The following is a 14,227-nucleotide window of genomic DNA, read 5'->3' on the forward strand; positions in this document are numbered from 1 at the left end:
CTGTAGTGTTCATTTGGCAGATGCACTGGCAATTATGTACATGCAGGAGAAGATCAGTCATGTCTTCAACCTCCCTAACACCGAACACTTGTAGTGGTGTGATCTCATGTGTGCACAGTTTTATATTTTAATAGGCCATTCACTATAATTTCTCATTTACAGTGGTTTGGATAGCAATTAGGCATCAAACATTACAGCTTCTTTGGCCATTTGTCAATAGTGTAATTTTATTAATTGGCCAAAGCACTGACTGTTACCCTGAATGTAATTTAAACTGCCAAGAGCTGATGGCATCTCTCTTGGTGCAGTGAAAATATACAGCTCTGGCAGGAAGCTAAAGGTAAGCATTAGTATTAATAGTTTATGTGTCTCCATATCACACACAAGCACCAGTGCCATCAGGATTCTTTACATGTAAGAGATGAGACAGATGACTTGAACATTATGCAAGCTAAATAGATGAAATAACTGTGACAGCAGCCTTTCATTTACAGGCAGGTCATTCATTGTGACACACCATTAATGTAGACAGAAAACATTAAATTTTCTTACAAAAATGTGTGTCTTTTAATGAAAATATTCAGGAGAAAACATTTTTTAGTTATTTACTTCAAAACTCAATTTTTCGTTAAGAAACATTTTCATTGCCAAGAAAACTGCCAAAATTGCAAAGTCCCAGCTGGGATCAGAGACACACTGTGTGATTCTGTGCAGGACCTGTTTGAAGCAAAAAGAAGTCTCCAGTGGCAACACCCCCCTGGTATGACTACAGGACCACATGAGCCAGTACATTTTATTTTGCAAAGTCCTCAGTGCATCAAAATTTCAAACAATTAACCAAGGAGAAGTTCAGACACGCGAAGATTTGGTTAATCAGGAAACTACTTCATATTCTACATTTAATTTTATAACTTCAGTACACTCTTGAAGACTCAACCAACAAGACTTATCATTGTGCTTTGAAATCACAGTAATTTTCAGAAATATTATGAAAAATCCTGGGATATGGAGATGTGTTTTAAAAGCTATGCTTCATAGCAAGTCACTTCCCAGCTTCTTCCATGCAATAAAAAAATAACCTGACTTATCAACAAGAAATCTATCTGCTAAAAGTTAATGAGAAACATCTGTTGGTCTACCAGGAGAGATGGTGGAAAAATGGGTGGGAATTTCCAGCTTTAACTATGCCGCCACTCCCACAATATTCAAGTCAACAGAAAAACCTGTCAGCAGAAGGTCGAAGTCATTAGTAGTTTTTTTTCATCTACAGAGAGATAGATGAGATAGCCATAATTTCAGAGACTTTATTTAGGATTTTTCAAAGTTCTCACGTTAAGATAATTTATCATATAGAAACTATCTTTTGCAGCTACGTTTTAAAGGCTTGTGAGACTACCTGTGTACCCAAGACTATACGTGAGCAAGGGGTCAGGTACACAAATTCAGTTTAAAAAGCCTCCTAACATCAACCAAATCAAAATAATTGGCAATGTCCCACAGGTTCATGATCCCAAGCACATAATGTCCCAATGTTGCAAGGCACATTATCTTAGGTAACACTCTTTCAGAGTGGGAAAAGTCCTCATATTTTCCACTGGCTAAGGCTGTACACATGAGCCATTATTGCTGCTTAACTGATGCATGATATTTCCTTAGATTACCGTCATTTGATTGTGAGTCTGAGTCCTAAGAAGTCATGATCTAAGGCAATTAAATTTCTAGTTGAATGGTAATGCAAAATGCTTCCATCATATAGAGGCAGTCAACAGGTAGTTTATGTGAAGTTCTTCAAATACCTTCAGAAAATCTGACCTGAAAGACACTGTAGAGAAAGTGTTTTAATGAGTGAAGATGAGAAATGCTGATATATTGTGTTTCATGTTCTTAATAATTTCAAGCAATTTAAAAGCTTTTTTTATCCACAGTTTATACAAAATTTAGCTTTTCCAACCTGTAAACCAAGTTTTAACCTAAATTTTAGGTAGCATTGACTATAGTGTGATTAAGACTAAAATGGAGACAGATCCATTGTGAGCTTAACAGTTTTCTTTCTTACCAAACTACTTATTCAGGAAACAAATAGCATCAGCAAATACTATTTACAGGCATGACAACAGATTTTTCTAGCTCTGGGATGACTGTTGAAGTTTACATCTGTGAAGATAAGTCTAGGTTTAAAAACCCTCTTGAAAATGTTTATGGGATTCAAACAAATAACTGTAGGGATTTTTTAAGTAGACATACCATTCTGACAGATAAATATCATCTGTCATCATTGGCTGATATCCCTACCTATCACATATCATGGATATTCCATAGTTCACATCATCCTGTATTCCTGTGGATTTAGATCATCATAAAACTGGATAAATGTGAAGCTGAATTAGCACAACACATACAAGTTTCATAGGCATTGCTGGTAGCACCAACAATTATTGAGATTACCTGATTCTTCCCATTTTAATCTCCCAGTGTTGCAAAACTTCAGATAACTAGGCTGAACTCTGAGATGTCAGACACCTTTAAACCTGAAAAATCTTCTTTGGAAAACTTCAGCCAAAACAGCTCAGCTACTTCCAAGAACAAGACCATGGAAAAATACCTGCCTTGTCCATGTTAATACCCAGTGGTACACCTTTTTTTTCGAACTTTAACGCCTGTATGCTTCAGAAGAGATATTTAAAGTTTGGCATTAAAATGTGTCTTGTCCCTGAAGCACAACCTTTATAACTTCTGTATAAATCTACACCAAGAAACTATTGCAACCATTAGAAAACTGCAGGTCACAAATGAACAGTGAACACTTCTGAGACCTCAGTCATTCCCTGAAGGTACATCCACAACACCAGTATTTCAGGCTGAAGCTAAAGAGATCTGACACTGTGTTGCTGCTCTGACTAGCACCAAGTTATTTCAAGTCATTTTGGGGTACTCAAGATGCAAGAGGACAGAATTACCCATGCTTTCAACCTCCTTGGTGGAGATTATGGAAATAGATTTCCGAGTTGAAAGCGGGGGAGGAACAGGGAGAAGATAGGGGTCAGTGAAGAAAACTAAACTGAGAAACAGACTGGAAACCTAAGGGCAGCCTGATGTTTGTTTGAGGAAGTGGAGAACATGGGGAGGCTAGAGCTTAATGCCAGTTGTGTGGGGAGCCAGTGAGAAAGGGGACCTTGAATTATGTCTGGGAAAGGATATTAAAACAATGAAGATCTGAAGGAGGACTAAAGATGACAGAGCAAGAAGGCTGGGACTTCCCCACCAATAGAGAAATCATAAGGAAACTGGATGTGGCTGGGCAAAGAGGTTAGGAGTATTTAAGTGTTCCTGTCCCAGTCTCGTTTGACACAGTAAAAGAGGTTGCATCTAGAAAAATAAGACAACAACAAACTCTTCTCCTGAACTTGGAGTGAAAAACAGAGTTTTGGGGCTTTGCCCATCCCCTGCTGCCCTGAAATACCTGAAAGATCCACTAACAGCTTGTCCAGCTTGACTCATAGGAAAAAGCCTCTTAGTGTTTTCAGCAGGACACTGGTAACTAGTGATTGTTAATATTGTTAGTCTATTAACTGAAGTAACAGAGCTTTGAGTGGCCAACACAGACTCCAATCCCACTGGCCCTCCTGGGAGTCACTGTGATCCTGCATAATGAAATGCGTATTTTGGCAGCCTACTTTTTTTTTTTTTTAATATGGGAAATTACACACCTCAAACTGTGTTAAAAGAATCTTGCAGTTGCAATCAGATGTGAGGAAGTGCCAGAATCAAATTGCCTCTCCAGCCTTGATTCGATCCCTTTTTGCATAAGCATTATCTTTAATAGCATGATCATATCCTTCTCCCTCCTGCTGGGCACAAAATGGACAGCACCGATGATAGATTGGAGGATATAACAAAGGGAGACTGCTGCCCATAGGATATGGACTTCAAAAGCTAGATGTCTTGTAAGAGAAAAAAAAAAGATGATTCAGGAGCAGTAATAAGAGATGCACTGCAGCATGGCCATTCCCCGGGTATGACCTGGACTGCAGGTATCGCATTGGGGAAGGTAATAATAGAAGGTGGTTACAGCTCACAGCTCCTCTCACTAAATCTGCTCCTAGGGCTTACCAGAATAGGGAGGATGGTTTCACCATTGTCCTTGAGAGCTGGTTGTATTTCTGCTGTTCAGCTCCTATGCAAAGCTAGGCAAGCAATTTAAACCAGCTCTTTCTCTCACAGTTATAAATCGTACAGCTTCATTTTCTGGGTCCCTGACTAGATACCGTGGGGTCTCTGAGCTGCAGAAGTGCTGAGCACTCACAGTCAAGTATCACATAAAACATGGCTTCATGCTGTGCAAAGTCAAACTCTAACTACCAGAAACTGGGCACTCAAATTCAGCAAACATTTCTGGTCTGCCACCATGCCCCATCTGTGGAGTCACGTTAATGCCATATCTCGTCTGTTGGATTGCTGTGAAAATAAATCCATTATTTTTTGTGAAACTCCCAGACAGCAGAGAGCTGAAAGCTGTAGGAAAGCCTAGGGAAAAATAATAATCCTGAATTCAGAACAAGAAGTGGCAGGAGGGAGCGAGAGAAGACTCAAGGTCACGCAATGAATAGCAAAAAGAAAATGAAATGCTACTTACTCATTAAAGGAACATGGGCCAATCTGTGTACTGAAAGAGGGAGGGAAACAGCGGGGGGACCAACATGTAGATCTATAATTAAGAATTATGGCCCACTCATTACACCCAAAGTAACCCAGTTAAGATTGCAAAGGTAACCTTAATTCTGCTATTCCTTGACTTTCGTGGCTTGACTTCACAGATTAGCTAATACACTTTTGATGAAGGCTGGTGTTCAGGTTTTCATTTGTCTGTGTGTATTATCTACAACCACAATTTAAAGAATTTAACATTTAAAAGTCACTGAAATTTGTCATTAGAACAATTGGCATGAATTATGATACAAAAATTATAAATTTTTTTAGTCTAGCACTCAACTAGCAATGTGGTTAAAACTTTTCCTTTATTATTCTTTCTAATAGCAGAGCTTGCATTGTCACATGGGACACTTGAGGAATGGGATTTAAGTTAAATGGAAACAGTTTTTGATAAGTCAATATCATCTATACTTAGGAAGAATGTGTAAAACTCTGAAAAGAAAGTTTTGATTTAAGAAAATCAGTAACAATAATAATTAGTGAGAATTATAACTTCACATCCAAATCTAGGTTTAAAAAATTGAGTAGATTAACAGATTTATTGCTTTTCCTGTTTTCTATTTTTGAAGCAAATATCTATATTATTACATTCCTTGCAGCTATTTTCAGCATCTAGCCTGTTAGTACATGACTTTAACTGTTGCTCCCATTGAAAGCAGTATTTTTTCAGAATTTTTTGTCACATCATTAATATCTTCATTCAAAGATCTACATCTTTACTTCAAATAAAGCATCCAACTATACAGTAAACATCTTGCTGACCTCACTTACAAACAACCATTGACAGCTAGTAAAATATTGAATGATTGCATAGCACCTGCCCTAACCTTCAAGAATATTTAGTTGTATTTCATGTGCTATCAATTTTAATTCCTTTCCTATATGCAGAGCATTAGTCCCTGAGTCTAGCAGTAGTGGTTTTTTGCAGACCTGTTAGATGTCATCACCCTTCAGTACTCAGATTTGTTTTGGCTTTTAAGCATTTCTCTAATTCTCTTTACAAGGAAACAAAATCTGATCCTTTATAAAACTTCAGCTGTTAGGATGAAACTGCATCTGCAATAAGAGGAAATTAATAGCAAATGTTTATCCAGGCCACTGGTGAAGTGTGTGCTGATTTCTCCACCTGCAGCCAGTCCTTAAGGGATTTCCGTTTCTATGGCCTGTGGCTGTTAAATCTCAGTTCTTCAGATAACATATACATATTAAATATGTACACTCTCTTAGTCCACTTCAGTTATTAGGTTATAAGACATACCTTAACCCTCTTTGACCATGGCCAGATCTTCACTGAAGAAATCGTGGTGACAGCTTAAGCTGTTGCTAGCACTTCAGCTGTTTGTTCCTACTTTGTTCACCATTACCACCTTCTGAACAACTCCTGCAAGACATATTGGATGATTAGTTTGGATCTTCCATAACTTTAGACATTTGAAAACCGTACATCAGGTTCCTCCAAAACTCTTCAGAGCAAGAGTTAGGGTTGATGAAGTCCATTCCTGATGTCTCATTCCAGCCTTGGAGGAATCTAACTTTGAGGTCCTGGGTATTTTGAGACAAATCTATTGCAAAAAAAAAAAAAAAAAAAAAAAAGCAAGGCACATAAAACTACCCATTACTTTTTAAACTGTAGATGTGGGTTTGTCAACCTGAATTAGGGTTTCAACTTTTCTTAGTGAAGTAAGCACTAGTTTGGGGTAAAATGGAAACAGTTTGCTAAAAATGAGATATTTGTTAGAGGGTGGGATTATATTGTCCTGTATATTTTAAAAGCACAAAGCTTAATTTAGGACCTTATTCTGGACACAGTTAATGGTAATAAAAGGTGGTGAACTCAACAGAGAAATGAAATTTTAATCAGTTTTGTGTATGATATAAATGTTGCCTTCATGACTTCTTCCCAATAGGTTACTTCTTCTTTTTAAGTAGAGATACTTGAATCATTAGCTAACACTCCCTTCTGCCACAATTTTTCACATCCATGAAAATGTCTAGCAACAAAGTACCTTAAAAGGATCAGCAGTGGAGCACTGATACTACCAGCAGGGTATTTGTATCCTTTGAATGAGGCAATCAAGCTTCTACCCTCCTTTATCCTCTCTTACCTCTGCTCAGTTGGCATGGTTGAAATATTAGAGCCAATCTCATCATAACAATCCGAACGGAAAGTCAGGATCCTTTCAAAGCCCAGAAATATTACTGGAAGTACAGAAAGCTCATCTTTACAAAAATTATTAGAACTCAAGTTTGCTTCCTGCAAGAAGGTTAAAGGGCCTACATCCAATTAATAGCATGTATCTATTTCAGTCCAAGACATAATTTAGTTGTGACTATACTTTATTGTACCCTAGTCACTTCTAGACTATAACTACTGTGGCTGTGTTTTTAGTTTACTGTAAGTATGTCTTCGGTCTGTGATTGTTTTCAGGTTTATTTTGAAGCTTCTTAAATAAACTCTGCAAAAGCAGTGCTTGAATTGCCACACATATGAATGTTTGTGGGTTTTATTGTTATGTGAGATGTGTATTTAGAAACAGGAACATATTTCAAAATCTTTTTTAGTGATTTAAGAACAAATTTGAAAGGACAGCTGCCTTAGTTAGAGAGTTTATCTCCCCTTTTTAAAATTTTTTTGCTCTTTTAATAGCAAACAAAGTCATGGTTGTAATTAAAGCTTCAATCAGTCCTCGGCTGCTTCTAAATGCAGGACAGGCTTCTCTTAGGGGGATTTTTACCTTTAGCTTCATTAGGAGTAAGGGCAGATCAGTAAAATGAGCTGGGGCATAAAACCCCACCTTGAAAAAAAAAAAAGAAGAGTAGATGCAGAGAAATTACAAGGCAGCTTGTTCTTTAGCACTGACAACCAACCTTCAGGACTGCAAACACCCTCTGAGACAGTATTTCCCATTTCTGTGTTGGTCCATGACTGGAGGGCTGAGCAGTGAGGTGGCCCATACTGGCAGCAGAGGAAAAGTCCTCTAAACCCTATCTATCTGAGGGACCAAAAATTGACTAATTGGACCAGGGTTCAGGGAGCTCAGCTGTTCGTGGACTTCGCTCACCCCTTCAGCCAGGTGGGAAGGAGTAAGTGGTGCTAACCTAGGCCCAGAGTCAGGACAGTTTGTGTGAAGAGAATGAGGGTGTCTTGGCTTTGACACCTTCTCATCCAAAGGGACTCACAGAACTGGGTTTTATGCCCCTGAGCTTCAGCTCCCATCCTAAATAAGTCCCAGACCTTTGTCCTGAACCTTTTGCTTTCCAGATGAGCATTTGCAGGTTGCAATCCCCAGGACTGGCTCCTGGAACATCCAGCTTCAATTTCAGCAACAAACTCAGTGACATTTGGCAAATCCTCAGGAAACAGTTGTGAAAGTCCAAATTCCCATCTGTTCCCAGTGGCAGCTGTATGTCCAGGCAGGCTATTGCTTATTCTATCTCATCCCTGTATAGAAAGGAGGCCAGACACAGCCTTGTTCTCACCTGTAACCTTCAGAGCCAGCTTTGCAAGCTGCCAGACCATAAGGAGAGAGGCCAAGTCATGACATTTAGATGAATGCAGGAAGCTGAGGTATTTTTCCCTTCCTGCAGTATAGTGATCGCTTGTTACCTAAATTCCCATGCCCTCCTCCCAGATCTTCATCCTGCTAGACTAAGGGAGAGGAAAAACAATGATCCCAGAAACAAGCCCTTGTCCACAGTGGTACGTTTCACTCTTCCCATACAGCTTCACAGGCTATCACGAAGTTCAATGCAATGACACGGCCCCACGGCTTGCGCATACCAATATTCTGGATCTTTTTATAGATTCTCTGTGATGTCTCAAATAAGATAACAGGATCTGCAAAACCTACATGCATTGAAAAAAATACAATATAGACAATTCATTCCTTTGACAGTTTCTCAGCTCCAACACTAAAAGGAGAGACATAAAATGCAGGTGTTCATGAACTGTGACATTGAAAATACTGTGTGGAAAGGATACATGTTAATCTCTAAATAAGGTACCATAGGGGGGGAATATTTTTATAACCCAAGAAAATGTTAAAGTGAGTTTATATTTTACCACAAAGTCCACCTTGCTTATTTACTGTGCAAGGCAATATATCACCTCTATGTGAGCAATAAAGATAAATTGTGTTTTAAGGCAGGACTATGAAAATTACAATGTGGATACAACAGTCCCTTCCCCTTGAAGCATTCCATTTCTTCTTATCATTTCACATATAAACTAGAAATGGGAATATTGGAAGCAATGCAGGCTTGCAAGAGGTTGAGGCTAAAGAAAGTGGAGTACTTTTCTCTCCCATGTTATAACTGTACTGCTTGTATTTGAGCTAATTGTTTAACAGCTCTCATTCTTCCCTGGAGACAATATGTAAATAGTTATAAATCTTATTAATACCTCTGTGAAAGTGCACTTTGATTATCCCAAATGAACTATGTAAGTCCTGGGGTTTATTATTAGATTCATGTATTATGTATATTGTATAGTTATGGTCAAGAAAAAAGCAAGTCAAACTGCAATTTATGGCATGGTAATTCTCAATCTCCATGGTCAGAAATGGTGGCTGATGGTGTCTTGGTGGGTTTTGAACACTTTCTCTCATTTGAGGGAAGGGAAATGTGGTAAGTCTTTCTTTAAAAAAAGATCAAAGAAAATTCTGTAAAATATAATATAACACAGTTTTATAATTTTCCAGATTTTTTTTACGTGATTCTTGTGGGAATAGAAAAGAATGGTTATCAGTTGTGCCTATTATACAAATTAAAAGGTAGTTGCCGTCTGCGCCATAATTGAACCTGCAACACAGTGCCATCTGGTGCACATACAGAGAATAAACTGCCACAGGGAAGGACGTTCAAGTTCTATAAATTGTTTCATTTCTACAAAGTGGCAGTTGTATTAGGCACTTCACTCCCTTTAAGAAGATAAATCATCCCACAATACCCTTGTCAGTTAGACAAGTATCATTATCTCCTTTTGCAAATAGATATACGGAGGCAAACAGGTAATCTGAGTTACTGAGATGACAGAGGGAATCAGTGTGGAAGTCAGGATCGGATTCAGGATCCTTGATTTATAACACTGCCCAGCAGCCACCCAGCAAGAAGGAGTGCAGGCAGGAGCATGGGTCTCGGTTCGGTGTTAATACATGAGCTCAGAAAATTTGTTCTTGCTGACACAAACCCTAAGGAATAGGGAGTGTTCAGTGAAATTAAGACATGGAAAATTCAAAGCTGGTAAAAGTGAAAGACTTTTACACCTATTCTGCCTGTGGAACTCACTGTCAAAGAACATCCCCAAGGCCAAGAACTTAGCAAAACTCTTTAAATTCTTAGACAGTTCTGGGGTCAAAATTTTTAAGAGCAAGTGTTTTTCCTGACAATTTAGGAAATTACTAATAATCTCACTCTCTCAAGTTTAAAACATTCTCTGATTTATAGCAAGAAGGATGAGCTGAGGTGCTGGATAAAGCAGATTATCCTATATCTGTGGGGAGCCATCACTGTCCTTTAAACCACCTAATCCTGGTTGGATCAGTAGAAGCAAGATCCTGAGATTCTGGGGGTACAGCAATTTTCTTGCTCTTGCAAGAGAGGGCCCCATCTTTCTATTCTGCCACAGATTTCCCATGTGATCTTGGGAAAGACACTTAGGGTGCAATTAGATGTGCTTGCTGATCCAGTGTAACATGCTGCCACCAAAGGGAACATCCTCCTCTCCCTTTCCCTCCCAATGCATGGTGTCAGGAGCATTTCTCACCTTTTGGTGGGCCATTTCATCGACCAAACTAGCAGAAATCTTCCAGGAGTCCAGAGGGCACAAGGAATCAGAAGTGACCTTTTCAGCAGAAATTGTACATTCAAGCTACAATTTAATGACACAGGATGAGCCACTCTAACAGCTCATTGCCACCAAAATAGAGAAGTTCCTTCTCTTTCTCAGTCAATTCCTCATCCTCCCTCAGTGCTGTTATTCATTTGTCTCCACTTCTGATGTCACTGACCCCTTGGAACCAGTTCAACTCACTAACCCAGCAGAAAAAAAAAACTCCACAAGAAAACCAAAAAGACTTCTGCGGGGTTAATGAGTTTTAACTGGTTTATAGCAGAATCCAACTATACCAATGCTGGTGTCAAAGGAGTGGGACTTTGCAGCTGGGAAAAGGAAGGAGGGAGGAAAAAGGGCAGAAGGGAAAGAGGGAATAAGTGGGGAAGGTGGTGGGAAATTGTCTCTCCTTTTGGTCAGTCATCATTTCAGCTCAACTGCTCATGAAACCAAGCTCAAGCCATCATCTCACAGTTAATGATGATCTATGCACTATGAAAACAGGAGCATAAAAATCACTTATATAGGTTTCCTGATTCCTTCTCTTCTCTACTTTTGACTTGTCTCATTTGCTTTCTAATTGTACTACGTAAGAATTAAACATATCAGAAAAGTGTTCTGGAAAATACAGTATTTCCTCTCAATAGGGTTCTTATGAGGATTAATAAAGTAAATGTAAGTAAATTCACTTATAAATGAAGGACTAAGCCTTATTACTGAAATGACACATAACCAAATTCAGGTCTATTCTAATAATCTGTTGATGGAGCCTACATCTCCATCTTGATCAGACAGACAGACAGCTGAGATTAAGCTATGAAGTATATTGCAATAAACTGTTAAAAATCAACATGACTGAATAAATGCTCTCTGGCCCTTCACATTAGTAAAATTGAACAGCTAGTTTGTATGAGAAAGAAACACGGACAAGGGTATAAGAAGGTGTAAGGAAAAAAGTCTCTCTGTGGCAACTTTCCTATATTATGCAAGCTACCTAATATATATTCATCAGTGCCTCTTAACCCCAAATATAATTTATATCTGTATTTATACTGTGACTGAGTTTGTCTTACAGATTCATCAGGATTATTGCCTGCTCCAACAAGAGCATGGGGTAAACTCTGAGAAGGAGACACCAGTGGCAAAACTCCTGCTGACTTCAGTAAAAGCAGGATCCTAGGCACTTGGATGCCCAAGGTCCCATAGCTCCTCTGGGGGTAAGCGACACACACAGGTTTCTACTAGCTAAATAATTGGCCATGAACAGGGGAGAAAGATCATCTGGTTTTACATAAATAACACAGATTTTCGGGTCTCGAAACCAAGCTTCCGCTACACTGGCCTAACCTTTAATATCTCCTCTAAAGGATCTCAGTATTTTTCAGGAAGGAATGACAAGTTCCTGTCTATCATAAAAAACACTACAGCTCCTAAATAAAGACATGGGTGTGACATTATGAGTTACCTGTTGTTGTAGCCAGCATGTCCTACACGTGGGCTGCCCCATAACAATGTACAGCCATGGGCAAAGTCAGACATCACCACGTTGTGACAACTCTCATGCTAGACAAAAAGGACTGACGAGAAGACTGGCAGGTTGTGGAGTGTTAACCTGTACTTCTCTGGAGGTTATGTGGACTTTGGGGTCTGTGGAATAACATCAGAAACGTCAAAGAAGTCTTATTTGGTGGGTTTTTATCTACTTTCTCTTCCAGTTTGAACCAGCATCAGCAGCTGAAGACCAAAGTTTAGAGTTTTGGGGAAAAACGTTAGGTTGGTTTTTATTATGAGTAATAATATTTACAGTACAATAAAACCTGGAGGCCAACAAGATTGGGATCCATTGTAGTAAATGAACACCACTTGTCTCCAAGTAATTAAATAATTAAATTATTAAATCATTTTTAGATCTTCTTAAAAAGTCCTTATTTTTATCTACACATGAAACAACCAAGATTTACCTTCAACCATTGGGGTAAAAGAGAGGGAAACATCTTCTGCAGACAGCTCAGTGGCTGCCCTCAGGATCTTCACCACTGTCACGTGGCTCCTTCATGGCAACTCATTTGTCCTCCCAGTCCCTTAGAAAACCACTTTCTTGGCCAAGCCGGTCATACTGATACAAAATGGGGTGCAGACCAGACCAGAGATAAAACTTTGCTAAACAGGTGTGGCTCATTATTAGACACATCATGCTTTCTATTTTTACCTTAATCTCTTTGCTCTTCCCTCAGGGCTAGTCTAGAAAAGATTTATTTTAAAACTTATTAGCTCAAGCATTTGAGCTAATATATTTCAAATCCCTGGTTTCTGATCCTTACTCAAACCATGGCTACTTTAATCTCCCCAGGCAGGGTGCAGGAGTCCCTTTTTCACCACTAGGTCCTTTTAGAGCAGGGTGTCCTAACACTTCCCTTGACTGTTTCACCTAATTAAGCCACTTTTCCATCAGTTGATATAACAGAAAATACCTTGTGCTGCTTATTCTAGGGTTTTAACAGGTGTTAATTAAAACATTTTAGCTAGCATATTTTAAAAATACACCTTTTATCCTACGGCTCAGATACAGGAGCAAGTTCCTGCAAGGCAGCTGAGCCCCTGTAGCTGCACAGGCTCTCTCAGCCTGCTGCTTTAAACTTCTGCTTGCCTCTCTGGCCCTAATCTCTGCAATCTCTACACATTTATAATCCACAAACCAACAGCCAGACTATATTTTCTAAGGAAAGCAATTATTTAAATGGTCCCAAATAAATTCTCAATCCCATTTCAATTAACATACGTAAAACTGGCTATAATGTTACCCGCTTAGCCCCTGTATCACTTTAGAACTGCGTAGTCACTGTTTGAAGAATTAGTTATTTGCCATTAAGAGAATAACGGCACATCTGCCACCTTGATCATTGCGTTTGTATTATTATCAACTTCTGTCTGAGTGCCAAGTAATTTAATCAAACTTGAGAGAAGAAATAATGTTTCAGCTGAACAATGGCGTGGCCCTTTGAAAAGGCAGAGATTTGCTCTAGGGTACACTAAAAGGAGAGAAGGTCTATAAACAAAGGGCAACACTGTGAAAAATTTATCTGTCAAATCTAGCTACTTTTTTTTTCTACTTGCAAATAATTCCCCAGCAGATTGCAATTACTATAAATGTACCACCCTTCAATAGATATGCTACGTAACACATTGCTTATTTAGAGATTGTTGGCAGTTCATTCAGTTGAGTATTTACAGCTTCCTTTTTATACTCTAATAGGTTCACAGCACATTACTTTGTTTCTCTGCTCCAACTGGACAGTCCAAAGGAAAATGCAGAGTTGTCTTGGGTAAAGAAAAAATATGAAAATTTTTAAAAAAAGAAGGAAACAGAGCGAAAGAAAAGAAAGCAAGCAAGCTGGGGAAATGTTAAAATGTGTGAAATCTTTCCTTGTCTTTTACAGTGTCAGGAAGATCATTGTAACTGGTTTTGCTCCCAGATTGTTTAAACTATTGATGGAAGAAGAGAAGGCAGAAGTCATATTTACTGACTGCCTGGAAAACTGTTCAGCCGATGAAAATTCTTTGCATGTGAGTGCATGTCCATGTGCCGTGTTGTTTGCAAAGGGTGCAGTCCCTTATCCTTGGCCCTTTTGTTTGAGCAAATGTTTAAGTGCCAAGCCTTTGGCCAGAGACATCTGGAAACTGCTGCCT

Source organism: Strix aluco, chromosome 1 (assembly GCF_031877795.1).
Source record: "Strix aluco isolate bStrAlu1 chromosome 1, bStrAlu1.hap1, whole genome shotgun sequence".
NCBI lineage: Eukaryota > Metazoa > Chordata > Aves > Strigiformes > Strigidae > Strix > Strix aluco.